General features: G+C 36.2%; 1 protein-coding gene and 1 pseudogene across 1 annotated transcript in view; both read right to left on the bottom strand.

The window, feature by feature from the left end:
- Positions 1 to 8,650, bottom strand: part of TNNI3K (TNNI3 interacting kinase) — a 341,139-nt gene that overhangs the window by 312,659 nt on the left and 19,830 nt on the right. The gene's annotated exons all lie outside the window — the stretch shown is intronic.
- On the bottom strand, positions 7,936 to 8,190 carry LOC102490284 (acyl-CoA-binding protein pseudogene; annotated as a pseudogene).

Genomic DNA, 8,650 nt, shown 5'->3' with positions numbered 1-8,650 from the left:
GAGCTATTTCCCCCCAGGGTAGCACTATTTTTTTTTTTTTTTGGAGAGGTTTTTCGCTATAGGGTGTGTGTGTGCTCACCAGACAGACAGAGAGAGACATAGAGACAGAAAGTGAGAAATCACCCCCCAGGGGGGATGGTCACGCCGCAATCCCTTCTCCTCCATTCTCCTCTCGGGATCTTGGGCACGCACGCACACGCGCCCAGCGTGAGTTCTAAGCCACCGGGTCCGGGACGCGAACCGTGGTCGACTACGTGGGAGTCCAGCAACATAGCCATTACGCTAACTGCTGGTTCCCCCAGTGTAGCACTTTTCTAATAAATAATTTTTACTCTAGAGTTCCCCATTTGGCTGGCATAGATTTTTGCAGCCCCTTATTGTGACCTAACACCAACCACTGACCAATCCTGCTTCTTTCCTTTTCCTTTCACCAGTGTCCTTTCTAAATAAATATCTTATACTGCTGAATACTTCTCAGGATCTGCTTTTTAGAGAATTCAGTTGGTATTCTGTGTCATAAAATGTGTTTCTATAATGTAAATTTAAATAAATACCAAATGTGGAATTGAACTAAGTCTTCCGACTTTGAGTACTATACTTTTCATAATATATCATATTATCCTACTCCCCCCATTACCCTATATGTCTCCCACTTGTAAGTCTGATTGTGTGCTTCTCACATGTAAAGAAAGGGTGCTAATACCTGTCATATTTATCTTGAAACACTGTAATGAGGATCGAATGACTTTTCATGTTAAACATTTCACCCCAAAGAGTGACCTAACTCTATGAAAATATTCACCTTATGTCTTAGTCTACTCTGAACCAAGAGATATTTAATCATGAAATATCTCAATTTCTTTATATGTAAGATTTTAGTTAGGCTAAATTGCTTTTGGCAATATCATATACACCTTTTTTTTAAAAAAAGATGAAGGTCCATATGAAAAATAGAGAAGCACTCTAAACAGGGTCTGACTTTCTGACATGCTGCGATTTTCTTTCCAGGTCCTTCCGGCTCATCAAGTTCTTGGGCACACACACATACCCAAAATATTTTTAGGCAGACAGAGGGATCCTAACTCCTAGTCAGCCATGTGGTTCCCAGAACTGTAGTTTAGTCTGCAACCTACTGCAGAACCAGGCTGGGCTGTCTATTTTTCTTTAATATTCCCTGAGGTGTCTCATGGCAGAGCTGAACTTGACTTGGAAAGAACAGTGAGTTTAGAAATGTGAAAATAAAGATATATAAGTAAGTATTTTAATAGTATGTTTCTGTTAGTATTTTTTCAACATCAACTCAATTTATCTGGCATAGTGATTGTTATAGTCTGTTTTCACAAGAAAAATATTGAAAAAGTCGTTTTGTAGACTTTGAAGAATATTAAGGTTTCTTCTAGGACAAGGTACCATTTAGGGCTTTAGTATAAAATGTATTTAGTTCCAGGCATTAAAATTTAATGGACTAGAGCTACCTCATGCATCATAGACATCACCAATGAAAGGATCCATTAATCAGCATAAAAATAACTGCTCACAAAGGCTCATCTCTATGTGCTTCTTGTTGAAATAATTCTGAATTTATTTTCACAAATGATATCCATTTCTAATGGTTTTAGTGTGATATAAACACATGACTAGGTTGAAATTTTGAAAAAAGAAGGGAAGAAAGACAGAAGGAACACACTTATTAGAATGAAGACCTATACTCATGACAGGAGTCCAAATTTGCTTTCAATATAATTTTTTTCCTCAAAGCTGCTCACCTTCCTTCAGTTCTCCACAACCTTTTTATTCTGTGGACTGCTTCTGGTTGGCCTCTAAAAATATTTAAATATTTTCATTTAATAATATATTGATGTTTGGGAAAGGCTACTTATAATTTCCAGGGGCTTGGGATATATGGAAATACATACTACTTGAAAAAGCATATTGAGGGACCAGTAGTTGGCATAATGGCTGTGTCTGGACTCCCCGGTAGCCAGCCATGGTTTGAGTCCCGGACCCAGTAACTTAAACTCACACCGGGCACATGTGCGTGCATTCCCAAGATCCCAAGAGGAGAATGGAAGAGAAGGGATTGCAGTGTGGCCATTCCCTCTGGGGGGGAGTGATTTCTCACTTTCTGTCTCTCTCTGTCTTTCTGGTGAGTGCACGTGCCCTATAGCACCCCCACCCCGAAAAAAACATATTGAATATTATATAATATCTTACTTGTCTTCCTTTAAAATTTATTATTTGTTTCACAATTAAAAAAAATACATCTAAACAAATTGTAAATTTTTATGTTTATCCAAAGGGTAAGAATTTAAAAAGACAAAACACTGTTATAGCAACTTACTCAAGAGACCGATCAATTTTTAGTTTACTGGAAAAGCAATCAATATTTATTGCTTCAATTTTCTTAACTCCATTTATTTATAGCCCACTTATTTAATTAAATAATTAATTAATTAATTTTTTGCTAAAGGGCATGTGTGTTCATCAGAGACAGAGACAGTGAGAGGAGTAAAGAATAAAACATTCCCCTGTGGATAATGGTCATGCTGCAATCCCTTTTTTCCCACCTCTCACTCTTTTCAAGATTTTGGGCATGCATGTACATACCCTCTACACATATTTCAAGAAGCTAGGTTCAGTACTAAAATAGTGTTATAGGCCATGTGGGAGCCAGCTGCCTTAACTACCAGGCCATGGTTAGGGCCCTTCAACCTACTTTTATACCTTCTACGCTAACAAATTCACTAAAATATTTCTTAAAGATATAAATGCCAATTTCCTAATTTCCAATTATAAGGGCCGATTTAAGGCATCATTACATCCTATGTCCACCTGATTCTACTTCCTTTGAATTACTTTTCTTCTTCCTAGTTACCATATAAATATAACTTCATTCACTCATTTATGCAACACATATTTACCAATATATATACACTAGGAATTATAGGAATTATTCTAAGTGCTCAGAATAAGATTATAAGCCATTTAGATCTAGTTTCTGCCTTGATGGTACTCATAAATATCAGAGATGGCAGACAGGCCATAAGTGGAATAGATTAGTATGGCTCTGCATGCACAGTATTTGTAATAAAAGCTCATATCATACGTTAAGATTTAAGTACTAAAAAAATTACATAAGTTATAATTCTTTGAAATCTGGAGCAACATTGGACCTACATTCTTACATGACAACAATTAGCTGGAGCTGACTACTAACTGCTTGCTGTTGTGGGACATAATTTCTCTAATTTGTCAGTCTACATAATTTCTTCTTGTATCTCTCAAAGATTGAGAGTGAGTGTTCCCATTTATCATCATCTGCTATATTATTTGACACATTCACTTATTCCTTACCTTTCTTATTTGTGAAGACATATAAGATTAGAATCCTTACCTCAGAGCAAGATTCAGAGAGGTAACCAGGCACTAAGATAAAATATGATAAGGTACATACTGGGTGCTAAGACAGTACATTATAGAAACATCTAACCCAGACTTCAGAGAGGTCAAGGAAAGTTATCCGATAAATAATGATTTCTAATGAAAGAATTAAAAGATAAATTAATGTTTTCAGTTATAACTTACTTTTTATCAAGAGCATGTTAATTTAAATGAGATTATGAAATATTTGGTTTCTAAGAAGAAATGTAATATTTTTGTAAAAACTCCATTGTAATTACAACTCTAATTTTGGGTATAAGTGCTCTCTAGTTTCTTAAAGTAGAGATGTAGTGTTTTAAAGTCAGTGTTAACTGGAGAATTTAATTAAGTATACACAAAAATGGAATTTTTATACTCAACTAATTTCTTATTGTTAACAAATTCCCATTTGGGAAAAATAAATCTTTAAATAGAAAATTTTATTCCTTCAAATAAAAAGGTAACTTGGATTAAAAAAAATCAATTAAGCTTTTAATCTGTCCTCTAAATTAGTAGTTCTCTGCTAGGGATGATTTTTGTTTTCCTGGGGCAATGTCTGGGGATATTTTTAGTTGTTACAACTGGGAATGAGGAAACTGGATACTGTCATTGGGAAAACAGAAGCCAGGGATGCTACCAAACAATTACAATTTAGATACTGTCTAAAGAAGTGTGCCCCGAAGTGGAATGTAAGTATGATAGGAATTCTGTAAGAAAATTCGTTAGGGGCCAGCCAGAAGTGTGATGGTTGGGGTGCCTGGATCCCATGTGGCTGACTGCATATTTGAGTCCCAGACCCAGTGGCTTGAGAAACACTCTGTGGTATGTGCATGAGTACCCAAGAATCCCAGGGAAGAATGGAGGAGAAGGGATTGAAGCATGGCTAACCTTTCTAGGGGGTGCTTTCACAAGTTTTTTCTCTTTCATTCTCTCTCTCTCTGGTGAGTACATGTGGTCTATGGCAAGTTTATAAAGAAAAAAAAAAGAAAAAATCATTAAGGTGAAAAAAATATTCAGAATTTATTCATATTTATTTATATATAAAATAACAAGTAAAGTTTTATTATATTTAACACATAAGCTTACACAGTATTATCAGCTAATAACTAATTTAGTATGTGTTACACATAGAAATCAAATATAAATACTCAAATATTTTTTGAGAGTTTTTTTGCTATAGGGCACATGTGCTCGCCAGAAAGACAGAGAGAAAGAGACAGAGAGACAGAAAGCAAGAAATCACCCCCTAGGGGGGATGGCCATGCCTCAATTCCTTGACTTCCATTCTCTTCTTGGGATCTTGGGCACACACGCACATGTGCCCGGTGTGAGTTTAAGCCACCAGGTCCGGGACTCGAACCACGGTCGACTACATGGTAGTCCAGCGACATAGCCATTACATCAACTGCTGATCTCAATACTTGGAATTTTAAATAGAGAAGGGCTAAGACCACCTCTCTTTTTTATTTTATTTTATTGCTTTTAGTACATGGAGATGTGTTATAGTTTATGTTTATGTGAGCCAAGTTAAGTGGATTTATACATTTTAATATATCTAATTTTAACTCCACTTTACAAAATTGGAAGTTATCTTTAAAGAATTCTTGTGAAGAAAACACATATCGGGAACCAGCAATTAGCATAATGGCTGTGTCGCTGGACTCCCACGTAGTCGACCGTGGTTCGTGTCCCGGACACGGTGGCTTAAAACTCACGCCGGGCGCGTGTGCGTGTGTGCCCAAGATCCCGAGAGGAGAATGGAGGAGAAGGGATTGCGGCGTGACCATCCCCCCTGGGGGGTGATTTCTCACTTTCTGTCTCTATGTCTCTCTCTGTCTGTCTGGCGAGCGCATGCGCCCTACAGTGAAAATCTCTCCAAAAAAAAAAAAAAAGGTAAATAAAAGAAAACACATATCATATATATTACTAATTAAGAAGCAACAAAGAAAACAGCAGAAATGGCACTTTTCTTTCTCCTAATATGAGCTTTTTGTAAGCCAAATTTCCAATTTAATGACATCTGAAATAAACTTGTCAAAATATTTTGATATTATCAAAAAAGATATCTGGAATATGAATTTATATATATAAACTTTAACACGTATTATCCTCCAAGGAGTGTATTATACCTTGAGCTATTATGTGGTGATTTTTTATTCACATATGTAATTTTTTTTTAGAGAGATTTTTTTGCTATAGGGCTTGTTAGCTCATCTGAGAGACAAAGAGAGACAGAGAGACAGAAACTGAGAAAACATTCCCCAAGGGGGATGGCCACATTGCCCTTCTCCTCCATTCTTCTCTCAGGATTTTTGACATGCATATACAAGCACCCAGTGTGAGTTTTAAGCTGCTGTGTCCAGGACACTAGCCACGGTTGACTATGTGGGAGTCCAGTGATGTAACCATTATTCCATTTGCTGGTTCTCCTGTATATAGTTTTAAACAAATGTCTGTATTTTGAAGTGCTAAATCTATAAAGTACATGATAAAAAGTGTTTTGTGTCCAATGATCTAAGTATAGACCCTGCTTCTTTGATGTTATTAGGGTTACTTATTCTCATCTCTTTAGAATATAATACAAATGAAATAGCCCATTTCCTTTTGCTCTCTGTAAAATAGCTAGCAAATTATTATTTATATGATAATAATTAGTATATAATAATAATAATAGTATAATAGTGTATAATAGTATAAAAATTAGTATGTAATGTTTGCTTAAATTAAGTCAGCATAACAATTAATTTTTATTAAGTAATTACTATATGCTAGTTACTTTGCAGAGTTCTGGATATGTTTGTCCCTTTTGAAAATTCCAAACCCCCTAATAAAATATATGTTTATTTTTGCTCAGTTTCAAAGACAAGGGTATTGAAGAGCAGAGGGAATAATCAATTTGCCTAAAGGTGCACAGCTGGTCAGTCTCAGAACTAAGATATGAACACAGTAGTCTAGCTTTTAAGCTGACAGTCTCTCCCAAGCTATGTAACATCAATAAATAACAAGTATTATTTGTACTAATGTTTGGTTACTCATTAATTTACAAAATAATATTTATAAAGGATCTTTTACAGACCCTACATACTGAGGAATCAAAGAAAAATACTTAATTCCACTGCCTCAGACTCACATACTAACGTGTGCAATACGTAAATAAGAAAAAAAAATTGTAAGTGTTATGACAGAAGATAAACTTGTAACTTAAACCCAAAAGAAAGTGCAATAAAATCTGGGTGTTTGGGCCAGTCAATGGCATGGTGGTTAAGGTGGCTAGATCCTACATGGTTGACCATGTTGCTTGAGTTCTGGACCTGGATATTTGGAAAACATGCCAGGTGAGTGCTCTGTGTGCACAAAGTCCTGAGAGGAGAGTGAAGGACAAGAGATTGGGCTGTGGCCATCCCGCCCAAAGAATGCTTTCTTGCTTCCCCTCTTTCTCTGGTACTGAATTTATAAAAACAAAACAAAACTGAGAATTCAAAAAAGCTCAAGGAGATTCAATGTATCAAGTAATATTAAATAAGTAATTATTTTGTATAAGTAAAAGAAGGAATACTTACACAAAAGAAATTACAACAAAATACAGAAATATGGAAGTGCTTGGCATAAGGAATGGAGTAGTTTAGAAAAATTCCCTTCAATATAGTTGGTAAACACTTCGGTTAGGACTTATAAGAGAAAAAATAATTCTGGTTTTGATGATTAATTTTATATGTCAACTTGACTAAGCTAAGAAGATGCTCAGATAGTTGGTAAAACCATTTCTGAATGTGTCTGTGAGGATGTTTCTGGGAGAGATTGGCATTTGCATTGGTAGAGTGAGAAAATAAGAGCATCCTCATTAATGTGGGGTTGGCATCATTCAACTTGCTGAGGGCCTGAATAGAATAAAAGATGGAGGTGCAGGTAGGTGGCATCATTGTTTAGGCACTGGACTCCTACATGGCTAACCATGGTTTAAATCCTAGACTTTCCAGCTTGCTTTCTTACTTTCCCTTTCTCTCTCTCTCTCTCATAAAATTAAAAGAAGAAGAAGGAGGAAGAGGAGGAGAACAAGGATAAGAAATAAAATTAAATAAATATCCTTAAAAAAAAGCAAGAGGAATCTGGGTGAATTTGTTTCCTTTTGAGCAGGGACATCCATCTTGTTCCCTCAAACATCAGTGCTCCTGGTTCTTGGGCCTATGGACTTAATCTAGCATTTACACCATTAGCTAGCTCCCTTAGCTCTCAAGTTTTCAGACTTGGACTGAGGCACACCATTGGCTTTGTTTTTTTGTTTTTTAAAGCAACAAATACAATTTTAATTGATCTCTGGTAAAAACTAGTCAAGTAAAGCTAGTAGTTGTCTCAGCCCCTAATCTGTGAGACCCAAAACCTGAACAGCCCTGAGGAAAGGGGTAAGGTGGTTATTTTCACTATTTTATATCATCCACAGTATTAGGAAAACAAGGCATTATATATCAGTTTAGGTTCAATATGTGGCTGGCAGCCAAATCCAATCTCTCAAATTCCTTATATTTTCTTGAGCTCTTCTACTTTGTTGATGTAAGCTTTCATGACATCTTCCTTTGAAGTCCCTTTCAGCTCATTCTAGTCATTCTACTTGGCCTTACCTTTGAGGTCCAACATCCCTGGTCACTCTGTGTTAATGTCATCCACAGTTTCTTGCTTGTAGTGGCTGTAGATAAACAGTATCTCACTCTCCCCTGGCTTGGTCTTGAGGTGCTTAACCTCCTCAATGGCTTTCTCAAACTCAGCCTAAGACATGCTAGCAGAGTTGCAAGGATTCCTGGCTGCCTGCAGAGGAGGTGAGGAGCTCAAAGCTACTTGCTTTGTTGGTTCTTTAGATTATAGATGGAAGATCATTAAGACTTACTGGCTCCATAATCTCATGAACCAGTTCCTATGATAAATCTGTCTCCCTCTCAATAGAAGATTCAATAGATAGACAGAAATATCCTATTAAGTTTCTCTGGAATTTTAACTAATACACTGTCTTAATAGGACTGGGATTGAGAGGGAAAGTCTGCACTTCTAAAATGTTTCAGTTTGAGATAGATACTACTGATCTTTTGAACACAATTTGAGTTGCAAGGCTTGACGAGTGATTCTTAAAAGTAGTCTTAGACTGCTTGTATCAAACTTGCCTAGGTTTTGACTTACTCAATAAGTAATATGAGGTTTATGAATAAAGTTCAGTTATAATATTGAAGAAAAAAATATATAT

This window comes from Tupaia chinensis, unplaced genomic scaffold, assembly GCF_000334495.1.
Source record: "Tupaia chinensis unplaced genomic scaffold, TupChi_1.0 Scaffold000164_1, whole genome shotgun sequence".
NCBI classification, from domain to species: domain Eukaryota; kingdom Metazoa; phylum Chordata; class Mammalia; order Scandentia; family Tupaiidae; genus Tupaia; species Tupaia belangeri.
This window is presented reverse-complemented; position numbering and strand designations above follow the sequence as displayed.